At 35.6% G+C, this 10,669-nt stretch overlaps 1 pseudogene; it reads right to left on the bottom strand.

Moving 5' to 3' along the window:
* Window positions 1-3,311: 3,311 nt before the first annotated feature.
* On the bottom strand, window positions 3,312-5,934 carry LOC125395087 (olfactory receptor 5M5-like; annotated as a pseudogene).
* Window positions 5,935-10,669: the final 4,735 nt, after the last annotated feature.

The following is a 10,669-nucleotide window of genomic DNA, read 5'->3' as shown; positions in this document are numbered from 1 at the left end:
TGAAGATGGTCTACTCAGTAAACTATTCTATATCAGGGAATCTTGCAATGTTGTCTATAAAAATAAATGTGTGGACACAAGCTCAATTTAGACTTCAATTTTTCTTCCAGTTTTCTTAGCATCACTGGCATGTAAGTGAAGTTTGATGAATCTATTGAAGAAGCAATGGGTATTAGCCCTAAATATAATCCAAAAGCTTCAATATATTTTAAAGATGTCTTCCATAGACAATTTTTAAAAGTCTCATGTGATACTAGATAGGGTTTGTAAAATCTGTTTTATATAAAAATGACTTTTAGCAGTCGAGAGATTGACCCAATACTGAAACTACAAAATATTAATACTACAATAAATATCTTTTATTCAGACTGGCACATTTATGAAAACATGATACATTAAAGATTTTTCACATTCAGCTATTCAGACAGCCATGTTGGTGAGAATATATGGGTATTACTTCTGACATTACTAGAAGACAGACAATCCTACAGGAAACCCCCAAATCTTCTATCTTTTGTAATTTTTTGCCTACTTTTCCACAAAGAAAAAAACCAGTAGATATGTCATAGTAGACAAGCATTTGAAGAAGAACAGTAATTTTAAACATGAGTGTGTCCTATTAAAAAAACATCCTATCACTGGGACATATTTAAACTTACATAATTTAATTTGTCACTTGGTTTTCGTATTATCAAGAATGTGGAAATATGCAGCGACACTTTAAGAATAGAGTGGATACATGTATCCTTCTAGTACTGGCATAGAATATATCAATGAAAACATGTTATTTGAGTCAATATGGATATACCTAGCAATGCCAGTTAAAAGGGGAACAGTTTGCAGAAACACAGAGGACTTTTATCTCCATCAAGGTTTATAATTCTACAGATACATAAACACCTAACTGCTGAGAAAGTCTAATAGTGATAGGATACACTAAGTTACAAGAAAAATTTTTCTGAGAAAATTCATATTTTAGTATCAAAATATATTAAATCAATATGATATCATATAACAATTTGGGAGTTATAACAAGGGACCCATTGCCTTATTTTCCTTTTGGTTGAGGTTAAAAATTGTTCCTCTAAACAAATAATCAATAAATACCTAAAATTAATAATACATGTAATACCAACTTTATTGCATTTATGAAGAAATCTAACTCCTGAAGACCAAAGAAAGAATAAATAAAATATATTTGATAATATGCAAAATAAAAGGTATTTCAAAACATATGACAATAAAATGAGTTAAAATGGAGAATATGCGTGTGTATAACTAAGTAGAAAGAAAATTATAATTCTTTAAGGTAAAAATCGCAAGTAAACTTAACAATATAGAAATATAATAATTGGTAAACAGACAAAACAATGCATTATGCTTTATCACAAAAGAAACTAGAACAAGCAATGCGTAGTCTAAACTGTGATCATGAGATCAGAATTACACAGATGCACAGGAAGACCATTCACTGATAAAGGTTAAAACATCAATGGAAGCTAGCTATTCACAAAGAACACTCAAGGGCCCTGTACCTGTCTTGGCAGGAATGAAGATGTTCTAAAGAGACAATTTTGTTTCTCTCTTCGCTATCACACTACAGAAACAATGGATTCCCCATCACCACCACCACCACTCTAGAATCTCATGATTCTAGAATACTCTAGAAATCTCATGCTGGGTAAAGGAAAAACCTGAGAATATGGTGCCAAATAAAAAGGAGCTTATTCCCTAGAATTAATTGTGAACTTGACAATTCATTTCACAGGAAAGGCTAGAGCTGAGGCATTGGAGATGGACAGGACCATGCAGCACTTTGACCAAGACTTCATAAGTATGCATAATTCCTGCATTGTATTTAAATCTGATACTCATCTTAGGATCACAAAGATGGACTTGGGCTGTCACTGGACCCTTTTACTCTTCTTCTAAATGTGGCCTTATTGAATAAATAATTTTGCCTTTGTTTTCTCTAATTCACACTGTTAGCTGTGTGTTTAATTCGGCTACTGAGGATGAGTCCCAAAGCCTGGCTTATTAGAGCTGCCAGGATCCACAGGCACAAACACCTTCCATAACCCTAATAAAGGAATGGGGATGTTGCAAATTGAGTGCAATGATGCTTTTTTTTGCGCTCTAACAAATAAAGCTTGCCTGAAGATCAGAGGGTGGAGCTAGGCACTAGTTAACCTTAGAGGCCAGATAGTGAGGGCACACACCTTTGTTCCCAGCACTTGGGGTCTCATGCCTTTGATCCCAGTACGTATGAGGCATCCACCTTTAATCCCACTAGGGAAATGGGAACAGGAATATAAGGCAGGAAGAGACAGGATCTCAGCCATTCTATCTGAGGATTTCATAGAAGTAAGAACTCTAGTAGGTGGTGGTTCTGCGTCTGTGATCTTTCAGCTTTTACCCCAATATCTGTCTTCAGGTTTTTATTATTAGACCATTTCAAAACTAGCTAAAATTGACAGTCATATGCAACTGTAAAAAGCACAAAGCACAGTCCACAAAAATATACATTTCAAATTAACATCCATATGCAATGATGTCATTAGTTCAGCATTGTCAGTTGAAAGAAACATTTTCAAAAAATAATGTGATTAGTTATATATCCAAAAAAACCATTTTATTGCCTTACAATGTGTATTAAAAATAAACAAAACTTCTCTCTATGGATAAAAAAAATCTGCTAAGGCTGAGGAGTCACTGACAGTGGCACCAGGATTTATCCCTACTGCTTGTACTGACTTTTTGGAACCCATTCTCTTTGGATGGGTACCTTACTCAGCATGGATATTGTGGGGAGGGCTTTGGTCCTTCATTGGAGCAATGTGCCTTAGCCTCTCTGGGGAGTTGGCGGAGGAAGGTGGAGGAAATGGAAAGAGAGGAGAAAGTGGAAACTGGGATTGTTATGTAAAATGAAAAAGGTAGTTTGTTTCATTTTTAAATAGAAAAGAAAAAATCTGCAGAAAAAAAGCAGTAGCAATCACAGCATTCAATAATTACATAATTTACCTCTATAAGTCAGTGTGAGTATTATGAATACAATCATAATTTTTATTGATTAAAATAAACACTGTCCCTTCTCCAGTTTTGAAATTATAATTCTACAAAAAAATCACCAAGCATACACTTTAATACTCAGCTAATGAATAAAAACTAACTAGTAAATTCTACATGTGAATTCAGAAATAAAAAAATATAAGCAGTGGCAGAAGGAGGTTTGTTTATTTAAAACACATAGTACTTTGTCAGCTAATAAGAATGTTTTCATTACCTGTGAGCATGTCAACTTCACTCAACAATTATTTCTGTATAAATTTCCTTATCGCATTTTTCACATCTTTGTTCCTCATACTGTAGATGAATGGGTTCAACATAGGACTTACAAAGATTTAAAAAAAAAAAAAACAGCTGCAATTTTCCCGTGTTCTACAGATGTCTCCGAAAGGGGTCTGAGGTGCATGCAGAACAATGTTCCAAAAAAGATGGTTACAGCTGTCAGATGCGAACCACAAGTGGAGAAGACCTTGCGCCTCCCCTCCGCGGAACAGACTCGCAGGATGGCTGTAAAGATGAAGGCATAGGAGATGAGGATGATGGTGAGGGAGCAGGTGAGACTGGATCCGGCCACCACAAACATGGCGGTTTCCTTCACATAGGTGTCTGAGCAAGCAAGGACCATGAGAGGAGGGTCTACGCAGTAGAAGTGATTGATCTCATTGGGTCCACAGAAAGTCAAACGAAGCATCAGGATAGTCTGTATCAGACCATTTACAAAGCCGTAAATGTACTGTACAGCTACAAGAGAGAGGTAGACACCTCTGGACATCTTGCTAGTGTATAACAAGGGCTTGCAGATTGCCACGTAGCTGTCTTAAGTCATCACTGCAAACATGCAATAATCTGTGATCACAAAGGCAATAAAAAAGTGGAACTGAATAATGCAACCAACAAAAGAAATGCTTTTTCTCTTGGATAAAAAGTTAACCAGCATCTGAGGGGCAACTGTGATGGCATAACAGAGATCTACAAAGAAGAGATGACTGAGGAAGAAGCACATGGGAGTGTGAAGCTTGGTGTCACTTCTGATTAAGTTTATCATGCTCAGATTACCAACCACTGTGATGAGGTAGATGATAAGGAAAACCACAAAGAGCACAGACTGCAGCTCTTCTCTGTCTGTCAGTCCTAGGAAAATAAACTCAGTCACTGCTGTGTAGTTTTTCTTTAACACTTTGTTTACTTGGCTCCAGACAAGGTCTAAAGAGGGAGAAATTTAAAGCTCATAAATATTGTACATGAAACCTGTCATCATTCTGCATGATCCTGAGCCTTCTTTCTTCAAACTTGTAAATGCACATGGCAAAAAAATGACTCAGTGCACTAGAAAAATAGCTCAGAGGTTAATAACACGTTTTGCTCTTGTAGAAGGTTGGATTCGGGTCCCAGTATCCATATGGTGTCTCACATTCATCTGTAACTTCAGGGCCACAGACAACACTACCCTCTTCAGACCTCTGTAGTCACAAGGTACACACATGCTGCATATACACACTTGCCGGCAAACTACTGATATACATAAAATTAAATAAGTAAATCTAAAACGAATTAAAATTAAGTGACTTAGGGATGTATGGTTAATGTTTAAAATGCTATCAAATTCATATAGAACTCTGTGTGTGTGCAACTTTTCTCCATATTTTCTCTGGTTTCCCTAAACATGGTTTTCCTCCCCCAAAACAATTTTTTCCTAAAATGATGCTTTTCTCCAAATATACTTTTGTATGTCCTTTTACAAATGTTAGCCTTTGAAACTTAAATAATTTTCCCTAGCTATTGAAGTTGGGGGATTAAATTGAAGCATGACACATATCCATGTAAGCATAAAATCTCTCTCCTTACTCTTATGATCCCAAGATATTTTCCAAGATAATCCCTCATTCTTCAGCTGAAGTTCCTCATCCCAAATACCCTCCTCACAAAGCTCTCATACTAACAAAAAGCTCTTATTTTATAAAAATAAGGTCAGCATCTGTATTTTTGCTCATGCAGAAAAATAATTGTTTGGGGAGAGAAAGCACTGTCAATATTAAATATTTATGTACACAAAATATTCATATGTAAACATATGGCATACATGGGAGAATTAAATTTTATACATAGAGCTGTGTATGTAGATATACATGTGCATATATTGGTTGGTGTCATGTGCTCATGAGGGGCATTAAAAATTTTGTGCTAGGATGGCAGGGGATAGTGAAAATGTGCTGAGAAACAAATTTTCAGATCATAATGATTTGCTACATCTTTATCTCAATCTAACATTCATAGAAAGTTTCAATCAATGCCAAAACATAAATTTTACACAGGTTTCTAAAAGCATAAATTCTATATCCTTTTATAATATGCTGAAGCAATAATCATGTTATAAACCAACCAGAGATAATACTGCAGGCATTACTGCAGAAATAAAGAACTCCGAGATATTATACTGTGGAACCCTTGCACTCTCCTTTGATGCTGTAGGTCCACACATAGCAGGGTTGTTACCGCACTCTTTCATGACAAGCACAATACCACAGACAGAAACAAGTTATGTAGCACTCCGTATAGCCTTCTTGCTCATTGCCCTTTGGACAAATTAAGAATCAAGTTTTCTTGGATAGGGTATTAAAATACAAAAGAAAAGTCATAATTGGTAAATGAATACTTGCTCTGAGAAATATAGTTGATCATAAGTAGTGATATTACTAAGTCATTAAAGTTGAATTCAGGTAAACACTTATTTTATCTGTTAAAATGCATACCTTTAGATTTTAAAATTGAGAAATGATGATCACTGCTCTTACCTGTGAAAGGAGAATGACTTTGCAATGGCAGCACCAAGGTGAAGACGCTGAGTAGTTTATAAGAGCAAGCTCTCATAGAACCAATTCCCTATGGTTCAATTACCACTTAGAAAAATTCTTTGGATTATGAAAAAGCCCTAGCTTCCTGTTCAAAATCTCTAAATCCATTTAGAGAAGCTTTGCCCACTCTCCATAGTCATCAGAGATTCAAATCTTCCAAGAATGGGGAACCAAAGGACTCTTTTCTTTAGTTTAATATCCTTATTTTTAATTGTTTTTTTGTATATATATACTAATGACTGCTGATAGGGACCCCAGGAAGAGCCCCCTTATTTGTTTATCTAATACTACGTGGTCAGTCCTGAAATCATATACGTACAAACCACTCAGCAGGTTGCATTTGTATATTTATGTTTATATATTCACATATAACAACAATAAAAATCAGAGTATTAATTTGAAAAAGAGTAATAGGGCAGAGAGGGGCTTGAAAAGAGGAAAAGGAAGAGTGGAAATTTATTTATTTTTATTATTTGTTCTTTATATAGAACCTTGGCTGTAACTCTGGCTAGCCTGAAGCTTCCTGTGTAGACCGGTCTGGCCTAGAGACTTATGTCTTCTTTCTTCTTCTCAGAGTGCTGGCTAGGTTTAAGGCATACACTGCAACACCTGACCTTAATTATATTTTAATTAAAATAAAGATTAATATATAAATAAAATAAATATTTTAAAATATAAAACACTTTGAAATATTAACTGACTATTTTGGAATGTAGAAAGTGGTGAAGGTTCAATTAACTTACCTTGAACTGGCTGTTTACCGATTTTGAGCCTCTTATATGGCTTTTTAAAAAGAAGTAACTATTACTACCTGTATATTTTCGGATACAGCCAGTCAGATGAGAAGACCCCCTCTTTGTTCCAGTTGTATTCTCTTTTTCTTTCTCATGGTTCTAATTATTTTCCCAACCTGGAGTTTTAGACTTACACATAATTAAGTTGGTGTTCAATTAAAGCTGACTTTGACTAATGAGAGGAAGCAGGGAAATGTCAGAGGCAGGGTAAGAAAAGTAGCTCTATCCATTCTCATCCACTTCTTGTCTTAACATGAGAAGGATAAGGTTTCCTTTTCCATATAAGAACTCCTTCTTGAACATGTCTTGCGGAAGGAAGCAGCTTAAGTTGTGTTTTCTTGCTACAGCTCTTGTGGCTTTGGAGTAGGAGCACCGTTCTTGCTCCCAGGACCTCAAAGTTGTAACATGAGGGGCTGGCTTGTTGGGGTATCTGTCCTGCCCAGTACCCCACAACCAGCAAGCCCCAAAGAAAATCACACACAGAGGACTCCATAAGATTGTAAACTGATTGTCCCTTAGCTCTGGCTACTTATTAGCTCTTATAACACATATTACCCTATTATCCTTATCTACGTTAGCCACATGGCTCAGTACCTTTTCTAGCTGGTCAGCTCACATGCTGCTTCTTCGGTGATCTGGGCTGGACTGGAGAATGGACTTCCTCCTTCCTAGCCTTCTCTTGTTCTCATTGCCCCGCCTCTACTTCCCTGTATCACAAAGTGGGGATTTTTTTCTGCCATAAGTCTCTGTTGCTTCATTTTCATTAAGTTCAGCTTTTAAGATCACATTTGTTCTCATTCATCATTAGATCCTTTTAAGCTCAGAAAATAGAACAGAACCTTGCTTTAGTGTGGTCATGAGGCCTCTTGTTGGTTCCTGGCTGCTCAGCCCCGAAATAATCACACAGAAACCATCTTATTTAAATCACTGCTTGACCCATTAGTTCTAGATTCTTATTTGCTAACTTTTACATCTTAATTTAACCCAGCTCCATTAATCTGTGTATCTCCATGAGGTCGTAACCTACCAGAAAAGTTTCAGCATGTCTGTCTCCAACAGAGCTCCTAGGTTCTCTAAACTCTTCCTTCTTTCTCCCAACATTCAGTTTAGTTTTCCCCACCTAGCTCTGTTTCTCTATAGCTCTGCTATAGGCCCAAAACAGTTCCTTTATTAACCAATGATATTCACAGCATACAGAGGGGAATCCAACATCAGCTTAATCCTGTATCTCCAATCTAGACCAGAGTGACAACATGTTAGATATTTAATACATATTACAGTGGGAGAAAAAAAATGCAATAACTGTTTTCTATTTTGTTAAAAGTTTGAAGTGTTTCTGGATCTCCAATATTATAGGGAATAATGAATCACCCTCCATCTGGGTCTTGATTAAATTGCTCAATTGAGAATCATATGTTACTCAAATATTAAAATTACTGGTTATATGGCAGACAAATTCGTGTTTGACCATGTTGCTTGCTTGAGAATTATTTTCTTTTTGTCCCTTTGTATGGATATAGCATAGGTATGACAAAAAGTATTTAACACCCAGTATCAAGTCCTACAATCCTCTGTAAAGGCAGGAATGCAAGATGAAGAAACCAAGTGTTATTGGCAGGAGTACAATTTGGCAAAGCATTGACAAAACATTATTTATTACAGCATTTTATTCTGCACTTGGAGACTTTAGAAATATTTACCAGGACAACAAGATACAAAAGAATTAACTAACTAAAAATATTCTAATTATTTTATGCTTTTTTAATTTAATGATCATAGGTGTGACATATACAAGTACTTTGAGGGTACTAGGAAGGTTTTTACTATAAGGAATGGAAAGAGGTAATACAAAGCTATGTGAATCTGCATTATATATGCTCAGTACTTTAGGGAAAACATCCTCCTGCATTTAATAAAATAAATAATGCAACATCCTACAAGGCTTAATCCATGACATCAGAATATTGGTGAATGGCGTAAGTGCATCTGAGCATGCCAGGCCTGGCACACTTGAAATTCACTCTACTACTAGTGCTCCTGGGTGACTCAGCTCTTCAAGGTGTCAGAATCCTTGGGCTCTGGTTTTTCATCAGAGTCATGACTAATTGGCTCATGTCAAGTTTCATTTCCAGGTAAGAAAGGTAGTTAGACAACACATCTTCATGGAATCTATCTCTGATTAATTTTTAATAACCAATAAGGTTTAGAAACAGGAATGTGTCCACTTTTTCAAACAAATGGTCTTAGAAATTATGACACTATACTTTTATTATACTGTAATATCATGAATTTAAAAGGAATCACAAAAATTACTGACTACCACTTCTGATAAAGCAATGAGAATAGGCATATAATTACTGAGAGTCCGCAGAATACAACCATGCCCAGCTATGGGCTCTCTACACCCTTATTTTAAATCTTAGTTGTTCTTGGTTCTAGTTTTAGGGCTTGAGTGAATTATGAACATTATTGTACTTTAGTGTTCTAACTCATAAAAATATTTTATATATAAATCAATTCTATGTGAGGACGTTAATACAGGAAACCCTTATAGTTACATCTGACATGTCGCAAATACTTAAGTTTTAGTGACTAGAATCATAATGAAGATGAGAGTCAGGTTGTGAGCAAGATTCAGAATCAAAGCATGAACTCCTTAAGGACTAAGACTGTGGTTTTTATAAGGTTATGGATATATCAACACCTATATAAGTGTTTTTGTATTGGAAGCAGACAATAATATTGATAGGTATTAGGCTCTTTGGTCTATCACCTTTTCCGTGATGTAAATATGCACTTCTTGGTCATTATAAGTACTTTAGCCTGAAAACAGAAGCATTTCAATGTAATTCATCCTCAATTCAAAATTATAAACTGTAAATCACTTTAATTTACCAATTAAAATGTTTATTTCTGTTCCAAATTTTCAATAAACAGTGAATATCCTACCTGAAGGAGCAGAGTAGTTCACAATGGTGGCCTTGATATGCAGACATTCAGGATTTTATAATAGAATTGTTTCAGAAGGATCAAATCCTTATGGTTCTATTATTCTTTCCAGAAGTGATTTGTATTATAAACAACTTCTGACACTGATGAACTCATTGATGAGTTGAGTTTGACTGCTCAAATCATAATGGAATCAAATCTCCAAAGAATGGTAAAGCAATGGGACTTATAATTTATTTTTGTTTACAAGGAATGTTTCTATAGATTTCTATAATGTTTCTCAAAACTTCTGTCTTCAGAAAAAGCCTTATTTTCTTGTTTTTAGTCTCTAAAATTTAACAGCACACAGGAGAGCGTCTTAGAGTCTGAAAAACCTGAGCATCAGTTAATTTTTTTGTGTGTTTGTGCTACCCATTGATTCCAAAATTTGCATTTATCTTTCCAGCAAAAATAGAGAATGTGATATCTTTACAGATACTATAGGAGTAGTGACTATGTCTCTTTGACCCTGGCCTAACCTTCTCCCTTTTTTCCTATCAGCCATTAGTAACTGCTCCAGTCAGTGAAGTTGCTATGGTGATTATATTACTCTGACTTTTGTTAATGGAAAGAACTAGTAAGGGGTTATTTATGGGAAGGGGAAATAAGTGTTTCCCCTCACTCTATTTCTAGTCCAACATTAGCATGCTAACACAGTCACAAGCTTCTAACAATTCACCACTGGGTATATATCAGAGAAGAAAGTGACAGGGGGTTAGTTTTTGATTCTAGCGAGATCTCAAACAGCTTCGGTAATAGTATCCAAAAGCCTTGCTTCCTGCCTCTGTTGAATCAATTTGTTTGGATTATATCTTCAATCTATCTCTATCATCAGTGTTTTTGTTGCTTTGCAGTAAACATTTGGTGCTATGTTTCCTAGGGAAGACTTCCTCTATTATTCCCAGTATCCCTCAGTATCTATAACTCTTAGTGTGGGGTTGTGGTTCCATGGATTTTACCTATATACAT

This window comes from Myodes glareolus, chromosome 21 (genome assembly GCF_982192425.1).
Source record: "Myodes glareolus chromosome 21, mMyoGla1.1, whole genome shotgun sequence".
In the NCBI taxonomy this organism is placed as follows: Eukaryota; Metazoa; Chordata; class Mammalia; order Rodentia; family Cricetidae; genus Myodes; species Myodes glareolus.
Note: the sequence above shows the minus strand (reverse complement) of the source record. Positions and strands in the feature narration are given on the sequence as shown.